Genomic DNA, 10000 nt, shown 5'->3' with positions numbered 1-10000 from the left:
GCAGAGAGGTAGAGGTACAGAAAGATAAATAGAGGGAGAGAGATGTGTGTGTGTGTGTGTGTGTGTGTGTGTGTGTGTGTGTGTGTGTGTGTGTGTGTGTGTGCATATGTGTGTGTGCACGTGTGTGTATGTGTGTATGCTTTCCCGATTGTACACCTCAATACGTACAACCAGGATAACATTTCCTCCAAGTACAGAAACCTGTATAACGGGCCGCGCTACAGTGCTCTGCGACTAGGAGTCTGATAGTTACACATAGGATTACACGGTCAGAAAGAAAGTCCTAAATTTACTATGGCATTATGTTACTTGGTCCTTTGAGTCCTTGCTGCCTCCTCCTCAGGGAAGACTCCTCCTCCTCCTCCTCCTCCTCCTCCTTCTCATTGGGTGAGGAGGTTCCTCGGGAGGACAAAGACTTTATATTTTTTTTTATTTCTGGAAGAAACTTGTGTCTGTGAACACGTACCACCGTGAGACTTGACGGCGGTCTCCTTCTCCCCCTCCTCCTCCTCCTCCTCCTCCCGTGGCTATAATCTGTGGCGTGAAAATATGTAACATCTGTGGTCTTCCTCCTCCTCCTCATCCTCCTCCTCCTCTGGCTATAATCTGTAACGTGAAAATATGCAACATTTGTGGTTTTCCTCCTCCTCCTCTGACTCCTCCTCCTCCAGTGGGTATACTGGCATGGTTCGAGATAAGAGAAGAGACCCCGGACCACCTGAAGATTAAGAAGGTCCGGGCAGGTACGAGTCCTGCAAAAAAAAAAAAAAAAAAAAAAAATACAATTTTGGAGGCCCAGTTTTTGTTAACAAAATGGTGTCGCGCGCTATGGCCGTTGGCTGGCGAGAATATTTCTGTATTTTTTTTTTTTTTTTATGATACGCAAATTTTAAGAAATTCGGGAAAACTGAACAACGTGTTACAAGAGTGTATGAACTCTTTGGTCTTGAACGGTGATGCAGAAAAAAGAACACAAGTGTGAAAAAAAAAAAAAAAAAAAAAAAAAAAAAAAGGAAATAGAAAAAATGTGCTTTTGAATGATGTTGTCCTTCGGGTCACGTTTCTCAACTGCTTCTGTGCCGAGGTTCCATAAAAAAAAAAAAAAAAAAAAGTTTTGGATGAATAGGACTTGATGATGAGGCAAAGTGAAGTTAGGTTAGGTCAGATTTGGTTTATGTCAAGTTAGGTTAGGTAAGGTAAAGTTAGGCTAGGTTAGGTTAGGTTAAAGTAGATTGGATTAGGTACGGATAGATTAGCTTAGGTTAGGCTAGGGTTCATGGTCTCTTGCAGTCTCTTTCATTCTTATATTAGGTTAGGTTCGGTTAGCTTAGATCAAGTTAGGTTAGGTAAAGTAAGGTTAGGTTAGGTCAAGTTAAATCAGGTTAGGTTAAGCAATGTTGGGTTAGGTTAGGTAAAATTTAGATTAGGTCAGTTTAGGTTAGGTTAGGTCAAGTTGAATTAGGTTATGTTAAGCAATGATGGGTTAGGTTAGGTCAAATTTAGATTAGGTTAGGTTAGGTCAGGTTATGTCAAGTTAAATTAGGTTAGGTTACGCAATCTTGAATTAAGTTAGGTTAAGCAATCTTGGATTAGGTAAGGTCAATTTTAGATTAGGTCAGGTCAAGTGAGGTTAGGGTTATACTGTGTTATGTCTGGTACCAGATACTAATAATAGTGCTACTTTAGCGTATGATCACACGCTAAGTTATATATACTGAGAGCAACTTTTACAAAAATACTATGATTTGTTTTATCTCTTCATCTTTTCTCTTTTCAATACAATTCATAAGAAAATAAAAATAGAATTTAACAGTTAGCTAACTGGACTGTGATTGGTCATTGGTGTTGCGTCGTGTACCTCCTCTGTATTTATAGATTTTATTATATTACATATCTCACGATCTTATCCTTCTTCTGAGGACTATGGACCTCGCCTGAAGATGGCCTCTATAGGTCGTGACCCCCGCCTCTCCCAGTGGAATTAAGTCTTCTGGAGCTTGGTGCATCAAAGCTATAATCGAGGTACGGTTCAATTAGTTCATCTTTTTTTTTCCATCGTGCTTCTGTTCTTTCGCTCTGATGGCGCAGTCACAAGATGCTGGTCTCGCGTCTTTATAGACGCCGGTTCGAATCTCGCACTATTCTATGATTCCCAGCAGTGACTGCTTGTTACCTGCACCCCAGCAGTCCCCCTAAATCGCATAACAGCTAGGCGCCTCCTGGCGTATACCCCTGGCCTGTTCCACATATCGTATCGTATCTTCATCATGAGACGTCTTTGAGAAGTCTTTGAGTCTTCCAATATACCTCAACCACGATACAAAAATCCTTTTGTAGGTACAATTGTAGACAAGTCCAAAGATCCTGTTATGCAAACATAACTTTTATCATGGATGACTTCAGAGATGTTAGCCATCAAACAGTAAAACGTTCTTTTCGTATTCAGAAAAAACACAGATCTCGACCACCTGTCAATAATAAGTGACCCCCTTGGGTGGGGCAGGACTTTTGTCCTCGATTTTACCAACCGGGACTTCGATTGTTGACCTCAGATGAATAAAATCGTCCGATGCGAGGCAGGTCCATCTATACAGCGAGCCACTGCTCTGAGGAGAGGTTTCAATTGGCGACGGGGCGATCCCAAACACATTTAACAACTCCGGCACGAATCCCGACACTTCTCTGAACTTCCGATTCGACTGAAAAGAACCGATATCGGTATAGAACTCGTATCGGATGTTCAGAGCAGTATCGGGACTTGTATCGCAATCGTTCAAAATGTTGGTATTGTCCCATCACTTGAACTTTCAAGAAAACATGATTTCGGTTCGTCGATGCACCAAGAACCGCATGAAAATCAATAGTGTCACATAACTATCTTGAACTGCGTCGAAGGCATCCTTCCTTCCCTCTCTTCTATAGTCCTTCATTCTCTACATCGTCACTAAACCATCTGTCCTTCTCCTCCATCTTACATAATTGTCAATTTTCATTCTTCAATTTTGTCTATCCATTACCCTCTTCCTCCGGCGCGACAGAGATAAAGAAGCGCTGGAGAATGGCCGGTATTAATGCGCTTTTCCTCCTGTCCCTTCCCCCCTTCCAAACGTCCCTCCGTTTTCCATCAGGCCGCATTTCACTTTGTTTTTCTCGACTGGCTCGCGGGCAACACGAGGACTCAATCGCTCACCCGTGTGTACACAAAGCGTCCCATTTACCCTCTCACGTCGGATTATAAACCTTTCCTCCTTCTCTGCCTACCCCCTCTACCTCGCTCATCAGGTCCAAGGGGGAAATGAACAAGAACAAGTTTACCAACAGAGTGAGTAACGAAAGGAATTGATTTAGTAACCATGTTGTGAAAGTTGAAACAATTATTTCCATAGAAGGCTAGATAGCTTTATGGATGGGGATGATAGGTGGTCATGGACATGGAACTACCTAGTGTAGGCCTTATAGTCTCATGCAGTCTCCTCCATTCGTATGTTCTTATGTTTGCGTCTCCGGTGTCTTCTGGAACCTTCCGTCACGGCTGGGCCCGTCGTCCGAACACGAGTGAGGCACGAAGGCTCTCTTCGCCAAGATCAACTTAAGTTGTTGAATACTTGGTTATTTTTTTTCAGTCTTGCGTTCATGAACTTTCTTTTTGTTACCCACCCATTACTGTTCATGGTAATGTCTGCATTCCATTAAAAAAAATTGGTTTGTTCTAATGACACATGAAATGTTTCTTTTCTGATAAATCGTTGTCTAGTCAAAGTGACCGGGCAAAATGTCGGTATGGTACACATGCAGATCTTCAATATATATATATATATATATATATATATATATATATATATATATATATATATATATATATATATATATATATATATTGTTGTTATTCATGAGTCTTCGGATTCTCTCTCCTGAAGAGGGTTAAGGCGATGTAGATATCCTCATCTCTGACCACGTCAAGGAGATCAGGGAAGAAGGGTGACCATGTGAACGCGGAACCTCGGCAACGTCTCTCTAAGCACAAGAACAAATAAAACAAATAAACGAAAACGATAAAGATAATAGTTGTGACGGCTTGGCATCGTGGACTCTTCGTCGCCTTCCGGCTGAAGAATGAACGCAGCACAACCCTCGGTCGACTTCGTGTTCAAGGTCGAGTCACTCGAAGGACGCGCGCGGCCCATCGAGGGCGTTCTTTGGGCTTCAAGTGCACATGGAAAGCCATTTGACGAAGGCAAGTGCGAAACAGGTAAAGTCTTATCTACATACAGACAGCAACTCTGCAAGCGCGATGCTTCTGAGAATCGGCGTCTTGTCAGCAGACCACAAGGCAAGCGCGAGAGCAAAGACAACGACCGCCCCCGGTCAGCGGAGATCCCTGACTGAAGACGTTCTTCGCTAGGGATGGCCCGCCCATTCCCCTTCCCCCCACCCCCTGACAGAACAGCTACGACACGCTGGCGTAATACATTTTGGTTTACTGGTCTGCATTCATTAAACAAAAAAAAAACCGATGACACAGAGAGCATAACCAAAATCTCGAACGACTGACGGGAGCATGTGGAACATTTGGGGGAAGTTTTTTTAATCTACCTGTCACTTCATCTTGGGCTCACACAAGCCAACTATTATTGCAATGCCCGTATATGCAGCGACATACAAGACACCTTAGGCTGACATTCAATGCGAAACTAAGAATAACGAGAAATATCTTAGGGTAGGTAGTAACACTCACCTGGGGGCAGATCAACCACTAGGCTGAGTAGGCAATGGACAAATCAACCCCCTCTCCCCGAAAGCATCCCCAAAAGGAACCCCATTTGTTATAAGAATATTATGAAAGGAATAACATACTTGTTTACGTGTGTGCATTTGCCTACGTGACTTTTGATCTTGAATAAAAAACATAACATGGTAATTTAAAATGTTTTGTCTTTTGGTACAATGGGGTTCCCTGATATCTAGTTTGGGTTAGAGGTTTAGAACCCCTGAAGAGGTTTAGCCACCCCTTCCATTAATGAGAGCTGAGTTCACATTATAATAATAATAAAAACACAGAAACGGAGTTGTCTGTTAGTCGTTGCCTGAATTTTGATTACCGAGGGTGTAAGGTGACTCTCAATCATAATCAATTTATTGCTATCATGTTTTGGCAGTGACGATCCCCCGTTTGCTGGAAACATGCCCACACCATCTACGCAGAGTACTGCCTACCTTCTTTTCCCATACTCACATTCCTGCCAATTTTTTTCTACTTCTTTGTTTGTTACCGTTTCGGTATTATTTATACCTCCTGCGCATCTTAGGTAACCCATGATCTCCGTCCTACATTCAACATCTAGCGTCCCCGCACAACTTCAGTACAGAAGTATACTCTCCATCTTCCTATACCCGTTTCGCCTTCAGTGGCATTTTCCTATTTAATCACACCACCCCCACCACTCCTGTCATCCTTATACATATATATGTAAAATAGATACGTTTGCATATATGCACACACGGACACACATAAAGCTATATACTCCTTTTTCACTCCTAGTGTTCCCTCTCCTGTGGCGAGCACCGTCTACTGTCTTCATGACTTTGAGGACAGTGGGTAACAGCTCCGAAGCCAGAAGGAAGCATGAACCATCTTCTTCACCGTAATGATAGTCTTTGGTAGGACATGCACCAAATTACTTTTGGACAAGCACAGAATTCTATCCCCCCCCCCAGCCTCCCCGTTTGTGACTAGTGGTTCCAGATAGAGGCTACTAATCCACAGACTCGCCTAGCATATAAACGTCACATTTTTAATTTAATACTATACTACTGCTGCCCCCTTTTATTAACCGAAGTATTATTTCCCCTTTTTCTACCTGCACCAGCGCTTTACCCTTACCTATCACTGCCCTAAGGATGCATGTAAATATAACTCATGTACAACTATCTTATACATATCTATACATGCATTAACGCTTTTATATATTGTAAGCATACGCATTTGCAAATGCTCCCTTTTTTTATAATACCCATTTAATTCACAATCACATACCATCAAAAGCTATCACAGTGTATACCATAATACATTTGACAAACTCGTACGTTCCCGGTCCGGGAAGTCGTCGTGTTATTGTCCACACTGGGTTCGGGGGTGGAAGAAATGGCGAAACATCGCCTTTCTCCTGCTTCGCCATTTCTAACATAACTCTCAAGGATAACAATTTAGTCAAGTAGACGTTGTACTTTTACCCCATTCGCCCCATGTACACCACACGACATATATATATATATATATATTTTCTTGTACATTTGTACATTTGAGTTTGCATCCATGCATAGTAGAGGAGTTTCTGATCACCATACATTGGACGAACGGATCACGGGATCTCCCGTCGAGGCAAGAGAGGATCTTGGGGAAAAGATCCACGTCACATCCTCGAACTCGATGCCCCAGAAGGTTCAACGTCTCCTCCAGGAACTTCGGTGGGTTGATCCTCTGAGGGCGAGGACCTCCATATGCACTTGACCGTCTCCTCTCCGAAGAGGATCGTCAAGTTTTAGGTGTCCTCTCGAACTGTCACAGGTTCTTCGCGAGGACTTCGTACTTCGCGAAGACTTGTTGAGGGTGTTGACACTCTCTGCTGAATATTTCATCGTTTTTCTTTTCCCCAAGAGCCTCCTGTGTCTGAAAAAGAGAGAGTAAATAATTAGAACTCTTTGGCCTGTGAGACCAGCTATGCATATCGCCATCAATTTCTTCTATCGGCTTGTACAAACCGCGACAACCATGTGGCGGGGAGCACACGTTGTCGCCCACATGGCTAGACCTGACGCTCCTATGACAGTGCGACTCTGCTTGTCCCGACTTAAACTAATCCGGTGCAATTATGTAGTTACACATCACGGGTCACTACCCACGCGCTATATATACATCAACTCCTGGCCACATATAAAATCAGTTCATTCTTATCTTACAATAAAGGAGAGAAACTCACCAAAACCTCTTTCTCTTCTCGCATTTATATTGTCGCTACAGGCTCTACGGAGTGACCAGGCATGGATACATTTGTCTTAGCTAAAGGATTTAAGACCATATACATTGACTTCAGTGAGATTCGAACTAGTATCTCGCTTTCAGAAACAGGTAAATTTGGGTCTGAAATGCCGTCTTGTAAGTAAACAAACGACAGCTAGTTCTCTTTTTCAGAAATATGCGAAGTTTATTTTTTTTCTCATATTTAGGACAAAAACGCTTTTCCAAAGTTCCTCTGTTATATAGGGTTCTCTAAATTTTGAAGAAAAAAAAATCGTTCAGGATGCTATAGAATATTATAGATTACCCAGAGAGGAAAAAATTGAGTACACTCTAGCTACAGAGCCCCCTCCTGTTTTGGTCACGTACTCCATGCTTGTGTATTACTGCTTTTTAGTCTCGTGGAGAGCCCAATTTAACGCTGATTTTAATCGTTAAACATCCACTAGTTTCCACTACATTTTGGTTTCTGGACCTCATTATGAAACTTTGTAGGTCCTTAGGGGGGTCGTAGAAAACGTTGAGAGGCCCCTACGTCATACAGTTATCAGACATCGGTTGACAGGAAAGGAAAACCACGCTTAATGCCGGGCAGCTAAAGGAAGAAGGTGGCTTGCGTGAGGCATCCCAAGGGTTCTACGACAGAAATTACATTTCCAGAGGGAGCCGACCAAGGAGAGCATATGTTATTACTTTTTTCACAGAAATAAACCACACAACTTGTAGGTGGTTGGAAACAAGATCTGTGGATTGAAGGAGGCCTATTTTGTGTTCAGGATAAATAGAGCTTGAAGACAGTGGTTTCTAACTTTTTCATAGATCTCCAAGTATGTAAAGATGGCAACACACTAGGCTAGCAAGCTACTTGCTTTTGCCTTTTGCTACTTCGTTTGAGTAGACACGACTTCGGTTACAATATTCTAGACTTCAGTGAGAACGTCTCAACAATTTTGTGTCTAACATTGGTATTCTAGGTTTAACTTCTCTTAGTTCGTCATTCAGCTTCTCACTGTATGACGCAAGAGTAATTTGACATTTGAAAATTAGAAAAACCAAAAGATCGTAATCAAAGTTGTTTGTACTCAAACGAAGTAGCAAAAGTAAGTAGCATGCTAGCGAGAAATGCCTAGTGTGCCACCACCTTAAGACACTTTATCTGCCCTAACTTAATCTTAACTAAGTAAAAGAAAGTCCCCTTCTTTGCCTTCACTCTTTGAACTTCATCGCTTTTTTGACTGGTAAGAATCAGCCCTCAAGTTTAATCTGATAATTTTTCCTTTACCTCTGTCGCTTAATCACAACGGCGCACTATGCACATTTGATTCTGCCTAAGCACAGGAGAAGGGGAAACTAGAGAAACAGGAGCCCAGACTATCTTTTTCTGTCGCAAAATTTATATGGTTATATTGTAAGAGATTAATTAGCTTGCCTGACTTACTAATCACAGACGAATCTTAGAGGCAACGCAATAGATCGTGTCGTGGATTTCATACGACTTCGTGTGAGAAAAGAAGAAGAAAAAGAAGAAGAAGAAGAATGAGGAGGAGGAGGAGGAGAAGAAGAAGAAGAAGAAGAAGAATGAGGAGGAGGCTAAGAAGAAGAAGAAGAAAAAGGAGGAGGAAGAGGAAAAGAAGAAGAAGAAGACGAAGAAGAAGAAGAAGAAGAAGAAGAAGAAGAAGAAGAAGAAGAAGAAGAAGAAGAAGAAGAAGAAGAAGAAGAAGAAGAAGAAGAAGAAGAAGAAGAAGAAGAAGAAGAAGAAGAAGAAGAAGGAGAAGAAGATGAAGAAGGAAAAGAAGAAGAAGAAGAAACTAAAGAAGAAGAAGAAGAAGAAGAAGAAGAAGAAGAAGAAGAAGAAGAAGAAGATGATGAAGAAGAAGAAGAAGAAGAAAAAGAAGAAGACGAAGAAGAAGAAGGCGAAGAAGAAGAAGAAGGCGAAGAAGAAGAAGAAGAAGGCGAAGAAGAAGAAGAAGGCGAAGAAGAAGGCGAAGAAGAAGAAGAAGAAGAGGGCGAAGAAGAAAAAGAAGAAGAAGAAGAAGAAGAAGAAGAAGAGGGCGAAGAAGAAGACGAAAAAGAGGAATGGGGAAATTGGCTGTCTGTCTGATGCAGGACCCGGCCTGTCCCCGAAGGTGCTCATTTCTATTCATTTATGTATCGAACATTTTCAACTTAATTTTTTTTTTTTTTTTTTTTTTTTTTTGGCCCCCAAGGTCAAACCGTGGCTTCGACTAAATGAACTGATCGATGCTGTCGGCTTCTTTGATAATACTAAAAAAAAACTGAGTCTATAAATATATACACACGGCCAAGATTCTTCCATCGACCTTCGGGAGTACCTGGTATTACGTTGTCAATAGCCAGCGCTTCTATTCCAAGATGTGATGTCGTAGTGGAGTGACTGAAGAAGGATAACAGGATAGAGGGAGAGCAAAAGAAGTAATCAGTGTTCTTGTTTTGACTGGAGAAGAATCTTTGATCATAATAGAATGTTCAATCCAATGGTAGAACACACACACACACACACACACACACACACACACACACACACACACACACACACACACACACACACACACACACACACACACACACACACGACTCGGTGGCGCGGTTGGTAGAGGCTCCGACTGTCACTACGGCGGTCCGGGTTCGAATCCTGCCCAGGGCTGAAATAATTTCAGTATCGCTGCGTTTCGAGTCGTTACTCCAACTTTCGTGGTCGGGGAGTTGGGTGTGTGTGTGCGTGTAAGGTCACAGCATTACCCATAGATCGGTCATACGAGCTCTGAGCTCTCTTCCAGGAGGGAAATAGCTGTCGATCACGAGTCCAACACGTGATCCAAAGACCAAGGTGAAAAAGACCCAGATGAATACACACACACATACACACACACACACACACACACACACACACACACACCTCTCATGGCGCTGTGGTTAGAGCTCTGGCCTGCCACTACGGAGGTCCGGGTTCGACTCTCGCCCGGG

At 42.4% G+C, this 10000-nt stretch overlaps 1 protein-coding gene across 2 annotated transcripts in view; it reads right to left on the bottom strand.

The window, feature by feature from the left end:
- The window catches only part of LOC143034487 (heparan sulfate glucosamine 3-O-sulfotransferase 6-like), a 180202-nt gene that overhangs the window by 2837 nt on the left and 167365 nt on the right, over positions 1–10000 (bottom strand). For both annotated transcript variants that reach the window (XM_076200601.1, XM_076200600.1), the window contains exon 7: positions 1–6667. This exon is cut by the window's left edge and continues 2837 nt beyond it. The gene's annotated coding sequence lies outside the window, so the exon portion shown is untranslated. The remainder of the gene's footprint in view (positions 6668–10000) is intronic.

This window comes from Oratosquilla oratoria, chromosome 17 (genome assembly GCF_046742065.1).
Source record: "Oratosquilla oratoria isolate Oo_2021 chromosome 17, ASM4674206v1, whole genome shotgun sequence".
Lineage (NCBI taxonomy): Eukaryota > Metazoa > Arthropoda > Malacostraca > Stomatopoda > Squillidae > Oratosquilla > Oratosquilla oratoria.
This window is presented reverse-complemented; position numbering and strand designations above follow the sequence as displayed.